This window comes from Halichoerus grypus, chromosome 10 (genome assembly GCF_964656455.1).
Source record: "Halichoerus grypus chromosome 10, mHalGry1.hap1.1, whole genome shotgun sequence".
NCBI lineage: Eukaryota > Metazoa > Chordata > Mammalia > Carnivora > Phocidae > Halichoerus > Halichoerus grypus.
This window is the reverse complement of record NC_135721.1, coordinates 111137133-111147010: the sequence shown is the minus strand read 5'-3', so window position 1 is coordinate 111147010 and position 9878 is coordinate 111137133. Positions and strand designations below refer to the sequence as shown.

Genomic DNA, 9878 nt, shown 5'->3' with positions numbered 1-9878 from the left:
ATAAAGAGACATATTGATAATAATACGTTAATAGTAGGAGACCTCAACACTCCACTCTCAGCAATAGACAGATCATCTAAGCAGAAAATCAACAAAGAAACAAGAGCTTTGAATGACACACTGGACCAGATGGACCTCATAGATATATACAGAACATTCCACCCTAAAACAACAGAATACTCATTCTTCTCAAGTGCACATGGAACTTTCTCCAGAATAGACGACACACTGGGTCACAAATCAGGTCTTAACCAATACCAAAAGATTGAGATTATTCCCTGCATATTTTCAGACCACAATGCTTTGAAACTGGAACCTAATCACAAGTAAAATTTGGAAGAAATTCTTCTTACGTTTCAGAGAGAGTGGACAGGCTCAGCAGAAATGATGCTTTCTGATCGCCTGGGGCCTCTACTGTCTGTACTGGGCTCCTCCCCCCATCTTGAGGTCTTCACAGTGATTCTCTACTTGGGAGGCCCAAGCCAAGAAACAGCTGCAATTGGGCCTCTGTCCTACCTCCTGAGCCCAGGACACTTGGGGGTGCTGGCTTGTGGCCTCATTCTGCACCAGCCTCCACCAAGAGCTACTGAGCTGAAGGAAGAAATGGGTTCGTCAGGGTTTAAAAAGTTTTGGGGTCGAATGAGGTCTGCTCCAGAAATGACTCCCTATTCCAACCCTTTATTGATGGAATGGTAAACTTAGCCCACATGCACAGTGCAGTGTGGACCTCAGAAATTGTATGTGCTTAGGGTGTGTGGTTGGTTCAGTTGGTGGAGTGAGCAACTCTTGATCTTGCGGTTGTGAGTTTGGGCCCCAAGTTCGGTATAGAGATTACTTAAAGAAGAAATAAAATCTTTAAAAAAAAAGAAGTTGTATGTGCTTGCCTCCAACAAAAAGCATCATTTCCTCCATTCTTCCAGGAGAGGAAGTGGGTTTTATGTCCCAGAGATCACACTCCCAGGCATTTATCTGAGCAAAATGAAGACCATGGCTTCACACAATCTCTGCGTGAATGTTTAGAGCAGCTTTCTTTGTAATGGAAAAGAATTGGAAACATGCAAAATGCCCAGTGATAAGTGAATGGTTGAACAAACTGGTGCATTCCTACCAGGAACTATTTCTCAGCAATAAAAAGGAATAACTTACCTACATGTGCACAACTTGCAAGTTTCCAAAGGCATTATGTGGAGTGAACAAAATCAATCTCAAAATGTCCACACTGTGTGACTCCACTTTCACAACATTCTCGACGTTATAGAGAACAGATTGGCATGTGCCAGAGGATTGGCTGGTGGGGCTGGCTGTCACTAAGAGAGGCTAGCACAAGGGTAAGCTCTGCGGCCATGAAACTGTTGTGTACCCTGCATATGGTGGTGGCTGCACAAAATACACATGAGAGGATCAATGCAAACAAAAGCTGGGAATGCTACAAGGTTGAGACACTTGATGTAATAAGCACTGGATGTTGTATGTTACCGGTGAATCACTAAATTCTACCCCTGAAACTAACACTACACTATATGTGAACTAACTTTAATTTAAATAAGATCTTGAAAGAAAAAAAAAGGGTCGAGCTACAAAACACAATGTCATTGCCATTATAATGTGGATACTGACTATGACATTATCTAAAATTAAAATATTAAGGTGGTAGGGTAGAAATATGCACATGTGGTGTGGGGTCCGTAGTAACAAAGCATTGCATCCCCATCATCCAGAGTGGGAAGTCAGTGAATAATGCCTACGGGTGAGAAGTCAAGATGAGACAATATAACGATGCTCTATGAGATCTGTCTACAGAATCTAGAAGAACTGGTTAAAAATAATCAATTGAAGGAGTGGAAAATGGTTGCCTCTGGGAGGTGGAAAATAGTGGGAGGTCGGGAGGCTCCAGTTTTCATATGGAGAAGGTATAGAACTATTTGCCTCTTGAAGTGTGTGCATTTAATGAAGGTAAAAACTAATCTAGGTGAGTTGATTGATGTTGTAAGAGTTACACAGAAGAGAATGTCTATACTATGAGCACTAGTCTGAGTGTGATAAGCTTGCTGGATATAAGATCAATGTTCAAAACTCAATTACATTCATATACAGTAGTCCCTAACCCATTGCAAACAGTAATAATAGTATTTAAAGATTCCATAAACTAGAAAGTATTAAAGATAGCTCTAAGTAGGGATGCATAAGATCATCATGGGACCAAAAAGCCCTGTGAACTGGTGAACCGAAAGTCATCAAAGAAACCCTAAAACACCTCATGTCTGTGAGTGGCAAAACTTAGTATCGGAAAGATGTCAATTTGCCCACATGAATATACAAAGTCAATGCAATCAAATCATAATTGTAAAAGGTTTTTAATGAAAGTTGACAAAGTGATTCTAAAATGCATCTGGGCCAAGGAGAGCCATAGCAGTTCTGAGCAACTAGACGAGGTGGGAAGTTTTGCCCAAAAGAGGGATCAAAACTTATTATAAAGCTGTTCTAATTAGGACAGAGCAGTTTTTAAAAACAAATACATTTTGCATCAGCAAAACTCTCATTGATATCCATATATGTTCTTCGGTGGAGCATCTGATGAAATCTTTTATGCACATAAAAAATGTGATTGTCTGTCTTCTTGCTATTTTGTTGTTAGAGTTCTTTAAATATTGTCTCTCAGGAGTTGGCAAGCTTTTTCTTAGACAGCCAGACAGTAAATGTTTTATGCTTGTGGGCCATCAGGTCAGGGCTGCAATCACTTCTCTCTGACATTTCAGCCTGAAAGAAGCCACAGATTATAAACCTGATTAGCACAAACGGGCAGCCATCCCAGATGCAAGTCCTTCATTAGATTTCACTTGGCAAATATTTTCTCCCTTTGGTAACCTTCCTTTTCTTTTTATTAACAGTATCTTTTGAAGGTTAAAAGTTTTAAAGTTTCATGAAGTCAAATGGATCAATGGTTTCCTTTATAGATTGTGCTTCCCCAGTCTTATCTATGAAGTCCTGCTGATACAAGACCAAAAAGATTTAGTTTTGTTGTGTTTCTTCCCCCCCATGGTTTCTTCTAGAAGCTTTCTCATTTTAGATTTTAAATTTAGGTCTGTGATCCATCTGATCATATTAATTTGTTCTTAGTATTTTTTGTATGCTGTTCAGTAATATTGATATTAGGTAATACTATTTTAAGACAATATTAAATTTTGTGTATAAGGAAATAGTCAAGACTCTTCTTCTTTTTTAAACATATGAGTATCTAATTGTTTCATGACCATTTGTTGAAAAGATGGTCCTTTCCACATTGAATTGCTTTGGTACCTTTGTCAAAAATCACTTGGCCAAATACGTATGGGTCTATTTCTTTTTCCATGCAAAGGCAAATTTTATTTTTAAACTATTTAAAAATTTTTTAGTATTAAAGTTGTCATTCAGTACTATATTCGTTTTAAATGCACATCATAGTAATTTGAAAATTCTATGCATTATGCAATGCTCTCCATGGTAAGTGTAATCACCCTGTTACCACACAACGTTATTCCAATACTGTTGCTATACGCTCATCCCCATGACTTATAGGGCAGGGAAGTTTTGACAGAGGCAAAGAAGTAGTTCAATGGCAATAAGACCTCATAAAAAGAATCACACATTTATGGGGTGGTTTGCTATATGGCAAAGGCAGCTGTGCCAATCAGTGAGTGCTGGATAATTTATCCCAATGGGAGAAAAAAATGTAAGATCCCTATCATTTATAACACACACACAGAGCTCAGAAGAATAAAGCTAGATCAAAGGTAGAAATGGAAAGAACAAAACTTCATAAAAAATTAAAAGGTTTTTTTTTGTGTTACAAAAGCTCCCAAAGGATACTAACACTCCTGCTCTGTGGACCAAAGCAGAGGAGCTAGAGGGACACTCCCATGTGTGCCCGTGGAAACAGAGAGAAAAATGCTCATTGCAAAGTTGCATTACCCGAACAGCCGATTGAGCTTTCATACCATCCTGTGAAGAATCCCTAAGTTGTAGCATATTCTTAGAGAGCTACAGAGCCGTGGAAAATTGATAAAATGGAGTTACATACAGCAACATGAAGAAACCTCACAAAATGTGTTGAGCATAAAATAAAAGTTCTAGAATGCTGCATACATATAACAACATTTATATAAGATTTAAAACATGCAAAGTAATACTGTATATTGCTTAAGGACTTAAAGTGTGTTGTAAAATTATAAAATCAAATTTGAGAATAATAAACACCAAATTCAGGATGGTGTTTTTAAAAGAAACAGAAGACCATAATGGCAAAATGTTAATATTTTGCAAAATTAGGATGGTAGGACCAAGGATTTTTTTATACTTTTCTCATAAATTTCAGAACCAAATAATGCTTATTGCACATAGTGATTTCAAAATACGTAGGTGTTAAAATAAAATCATACTTGCAAAAGCTCTGTATAAAACTAAAATGTGCTCATCCAAATTACGGAAGCAGGACAAGTGTCCATCGTAGATAAATGGATAAAGGATATATATGGATATATGGATAAAGGAAATATAAATGGATATATATATATATATATATATATATATATCACCTCTTCTTTATATATATGTGAGATATACATATATATATATATATAATGGAATATTACTCAGCCATAGAAAAGAATGAAATCTTGCCATTTGCAACAACATGAATAGAAATAGAGGGTATAATGCTAAGTGAAATAAGTCAGTCAGAGAAAGACAAATACTGTCATATTTCACTTATATGTGGAATAACTTAACTATAGACTCTTAACTATAGAGGACAAACTCTTGGTTACCAGAGTGGAGGTGGGTGGAGGGATGGGTGAACAAGGTGATGGGGATTAAGAGTACACCTATCAGGATGAGCACTGAGGAATGTCTGGAATTGCTGAATCACTGTATTGTGCACCTGAAACTAATATAACACAGTGTGTTCACTAACTGAAATTAACACTTAAAAAATAAAAGTAAAATGTGCTCTGAAAATTAAAGGTTGTCCCTGATCAAGAGCAGAATGGAAACCTTGTTTCCTTGACCCACTTGATTCTCTTTTGGGCAGACGCAGGGCCAGTTTGAAGATGCATCAGGGTCCAGACATCCCCGGGTCCCTCAGACCAAAGTCCATCCTCCACTCAGCTCTGAAGCTCAGGGAGAAGGAACATCAGGGGGTGTGAGAAAGGGAGCATGTTCAGGGTAGGAGTGGGGGGTGGCAGCTTCTTTCCCCATGTGAGCCTCTTGGACAGGATGGGAGGCAATGTATTTCAGAGCATGCAGGAGCAGTCAAGGAAAAATTCATTCATTCATTCTTATATTCCCCAAATACTTATTGAGCATCTACTATGTGGCAGGCACTCTGCATGCCTGGAATCATGGTGCAGATCAGAAATAAGACCTCTACTCACTACACCCCAGGCCCTCTGTCTCAGGTCTGACCTCTCCCACACCCACGTTCACCTTTGCCACTAGTTAGAGCCTCCCAGTCCCTCCAAGGGCTCCTTTAGTAGATCTTAGTAATACTTTCCATATTCATTCCAAAAACAAGTCCTATGAAAACTGACATATATAACTGTATAGGGGGGTATTCTTTGGAGTTTGGAGCTCAAAGCTTTGACCTTCATCCCACCTCCACACCTTGGACCCCCACCCAGGATTCCAAAGGACTTCATTGAAAAACCTTCAGGATGCATGAGAGCTGGAAGCCTTGAGATTTCCAACAGACATTTAGAGAAAACAACAGTATTCTCAACCTTTCCTTGAGGTGGTGTGAAATAGTGGGCTCACCTTGGACTCCTCTGGCCAGCCCATGGTGACATGACTTCTCTATGTACTAAGGCCTACCCTCCAACTCACCTGTTACAGGTTCTGCCACCTGCAGATGTAGGTCACTATAAAACTCATCACCAGCAGCACCTTGAAGCCCAGAAGAAAAGCCACAAACATAAGGACAGGCATCTGTGGACCTAAGTATCAATGGGCAGAAGGAGACAGCAAATGGGGCTCTGTGAGTTTAAATACCTCACTCCACTCAGGAGACAAGGGTGACCCAGTAGCTCAGAGCAGTAGAGGTGAGCTTACCTGAGCTTCCAATGGGCTTGTATATGCCATGGGCTGCCGTGGACAGTATGAGGTTGGCCTGAATGGGAGGTTGTGCCTCATGCTGCACCTTATAGGTGAGCACCCGCTCAGATCCCTGCCCTGACACATTCACCAAATGCAAGCTTTCCAAGGTGTAAGTCCCATCACTATTCTGTTTGCATGTGAGTTGCTCGGCTCCCTTGAAGATATGACAGTTCTCTATCCAGGTGAGATGCACACTCTGTGGATAGAATCTCTGCATATGGCAGGTAATCGCCACCAAGTCCAAGGAGGATGAAGACTGGGACACTGCCACTGTAGGGGAAACTGACACAGCCCAGAGAAAGCAGACAATTACTATAGGAAACCCACTGTGGGAGCCCTGGAGCTCCTTGAAGATGGGTCATCTGCCCAGGGCCTGCCCCAGAGGAGGATTCAGGTATCAGTTAACAGGTGCATGCATGAGTAAATACATGGCTGAATGAGAGAGTGCATTGAGTGAAAGCATGCTTGATGTGTGGGTGGATGGAGGAATGCATGGATGAAAGAATGATGGGATTGAGGAAAGCCATCCAAATCTCTCTCTCTCTGTTTTTGTCCATTTTCTCTACAAAAGATGCAAAGATAAACATTAAATTCTATTTAAGAAACTACAAGTCAGTTGCCTCATTCTATGACTTGATAATTCTAAGATTCGAACATTCACAGACTCTACATGGTTATGAGTCCAAGATACTGAGATTTTACATAGGAAGGAACTAGGGTTTGGAGAAGTTCAGTAACTTGCTCAGGGTCACAAGGGGCAAAGCTGGGATTATGCCAGATGCAGCATGTTTTACCATCATGCTGGTCTGACACCCCAACTTTAAGGCTCTATGCATTTGTGATCCTGTTTTTGAAATTATGATCTAACAACTTCTATAATTCTTTTCAACTGATTTTCAGCTGTGCAGTAGAATGTATTCATAATGAGGAAATTCTGGAAGATGTTAGATACTTTAAAATGTTATGTATTTCAGTAGAATTCGTATGAACACATAGCATGGTACGGTCTAACTGTAGAGAGATCCAGATTGTGGTCCCTGCACTAACACCGCAGTCAAATGCAGAAGTTTGTATGAGTCACTTTCCCTCTGTCTCCAAAATTCTTAAATTATGCGATTGTCCAAGGTCAGATCATGTCTCACGGGTCTAGTTAAGACAGATTTCAGCCCTTGGTCTTGGGTAGAGAGAGTAACTCTTTATGTAGTACCATAGAAGGAACAAAGGGCATCTGATCAACGCACCCAGCCCGATAAAATTCTGTTGATGCTGCTCAATGGGTGGATAGCCAAGGCAGGCCAACCCCCCAGAAGGTCTCTATCTGTACTCAACATTTCCCCTTCAGCACATAGGCAGGGATTACTCCCAACCAAAGAGGTGGACCCTGAGAAGGGAGGACTCAGGCCTCGTAACTGGGGTGATGTCCAGGAAGGATAGGCCAGGGTAAGGTAGCCCCAGGCAAGGGTTATGGGCCATAGAAGATGCCAAAGACCACTCAAAGGAAGAAGAGGCTCAGATTCCCCTTCTAGTTGCCAGTGAGTCCTTCTAGCTGTGTGGTATCCAGGCAGTGTTGGAGGACAGAGACCCGGGCCCAGCAGATGATCACTGCTTCCATGCACGGCATGGCGGTGCATACGACGTCTCCTTGAATCCTCACAAAACCAAATGAGCTAAACATGGAAGGCTACTTGGTATCAGAAAACAACAAGAAGCCACTTAGAAGGAACCTATACAAAACAGTCTCCAATTTCATAGATACTGTCAAGGAAGAATTGGTTGAAATTTTATCTTGAAAAGCATTTCAGTGATAAAATGAATTTTATTTAATTTATATTTTAATTAAATATAAAATATAACCACAATGATGCACCAACTCTTAGAAAGAACAAGTGTTGGGACTATAAGAAGGTAGATATAATTTTTCCCAAAACCTTACACGACAGTACCAACAAATCCGTATGGTACCTACAGATTTCACATTTGCGGCACCATCATTAAAAAAAAAGAAGATAGTAGAAAGGGAAAAATGAAGGTGGGGGGAATCGGAGGGGGAGACGAACCATGAGAGACTATGGACTCTGGGAGAAACAAACTGAGGGTTCTAGAGGGATGGGTTAGCAGTGATGGGTATTAAAGAGGGCACTGGGTGTTATATGCAAACAATGAATCATGGAACCTACATCAAAAACTAATGATGTACCGTATGGTGATTAACATAACATAATAAAATAAAATTTAAAAAAAGAAAGAGAGTTGAATACAAAAAAAAAGGAGAAAAAAAGGTAATGGAAAAATTATCTGAAAGCATTTGAATGTTCTATCAATTTTCACAGGGGCCTCTTTCAATCCAAGTGTCCTCTTTTGAAGTGCCCATGGAATCATAAGCATCATGGATCTTTTTCTTCTTTTTCCATCTGAAGCACTCAGAGGCTTCACCTGTCATCCCAGCAGTTCCCCCACATCACTGGCATCAACTTCTTGAAATACAACTTTGGCAAGATCTCTGATATCACTTTGCAATGGATGCAGATTCTTTCTGCACAGTGTGGTCTCTTGCTTGCCACACTTCAATCAAGGCAATGCTGATCTAGAGCAGAGGGTTTCTGGGCTCCACACCACCTCCCCCGCACTGCCTGATCTCAGGGCAGCCATGCTGGGAGGTGCCTTGTCCCTCCTGCAACTCCCACACTTCCCGGATTCTCCGCCTTGGGATTTCTCCATAACCATGAAATGCCACCCAGACCATGCGGGCACGTCCCAACTTCCCGACCCCACCCAGGGACCATCCTGAGGAAGAGTCTACCTAGTTCCTGAGAGGGTCCCAGTGGCACTGAGCCTCAGTTGTCTACCAGGGCACCCATTCAATAACTCACCCTTTCTTGGGTGTCCTGTTTTCCCTGTCTGACGTTCCCCATCCCTTATCCCAACTTCTGTGCTTCTGTGGATCATTTCCCAAACGCCTGCACCCAGTCCTGGTTTGAGGCTCTGCTTTCAGGGGAACCCAGATAAAGACACCCACAATGATGGGAAACCTAGAAGAGGTACAGCCAGTGTTGAGCAGGGCGGGGTTTGAGTAGGGGCTAATTTTATAAGTAATTAATTCATTTGTGAATATTTGTATTTTCTATGATTTTTGCTTTTCTATATACTTGTCCTGACTCTGGGAAATTATATAATAAATGCTCAGATAAGGAGGAACCCTGAATGATCATTTTCCTGCTTTACACTCAAAGATACTGAAGCAGGTGATCCCACAGATGGTAAAAAACAGCTAGAAGCCTGAATTCATATGAAAGGTCCCTTACTCACCGGCTTTACAACCTGGGGCAGACTTTACCTCTTTGAACCTCAGTTTCCTGTGTAAATCACCGATGGGACGAACAGTATAGGGCAGGGACACACACACTTAATAAGTCAACCCCCATGCATGTGCTTTGCTGACTGTGTGCTATGCTCATTTGAGGTGTTAATATCAATATTTTTATTCATGTAACATGATGTCTTTATTGCCATGATAATAGCAAAAATATTGAGGAAAATATTTTGTAAACTTTAAAGTCCTATACACATTTAAGGAATTAATTTTCCTGCAGTGCAACCTTGGACCACTCACCTGCCTTCTCTGGGCTTCAGAGTTGTCATACACAATGGGATGATTGCTACAATTCCTTCTAGGCGTGAGACGTATGACCTCACTGAATTTACAGGCCTGCCAAGCATTGGTCCAGGCCAGGAAAATCAACAACAAAATCAAC

The 9878-nt window shown here is 40.9% G+C and overlaps 1 long non-coding RNA gene across 1 annotated transcript; it reads right to left on the bottom strand.

Moving 5' to 3' along the window:
- Window positions 1–2320: 2320 nt before the first annotated feature.
- LOC144379382 (uncharacterized) lies at window positions 2321–6795 on the bottom strand. Its single transcript, XR_013442214.1, has 3 exons — window positions 6082–6795; window positions 5857–5966; window positions 2321–2757 (listed from the first exon to the last, which is right to left on the bottom strand). It is a non-coding gene; the product is annotated as an uncharacterized LOC144379382 (long non-coding RNA).
- Window positions 6796–9878: the final 3083 nt, after the last annotated feature.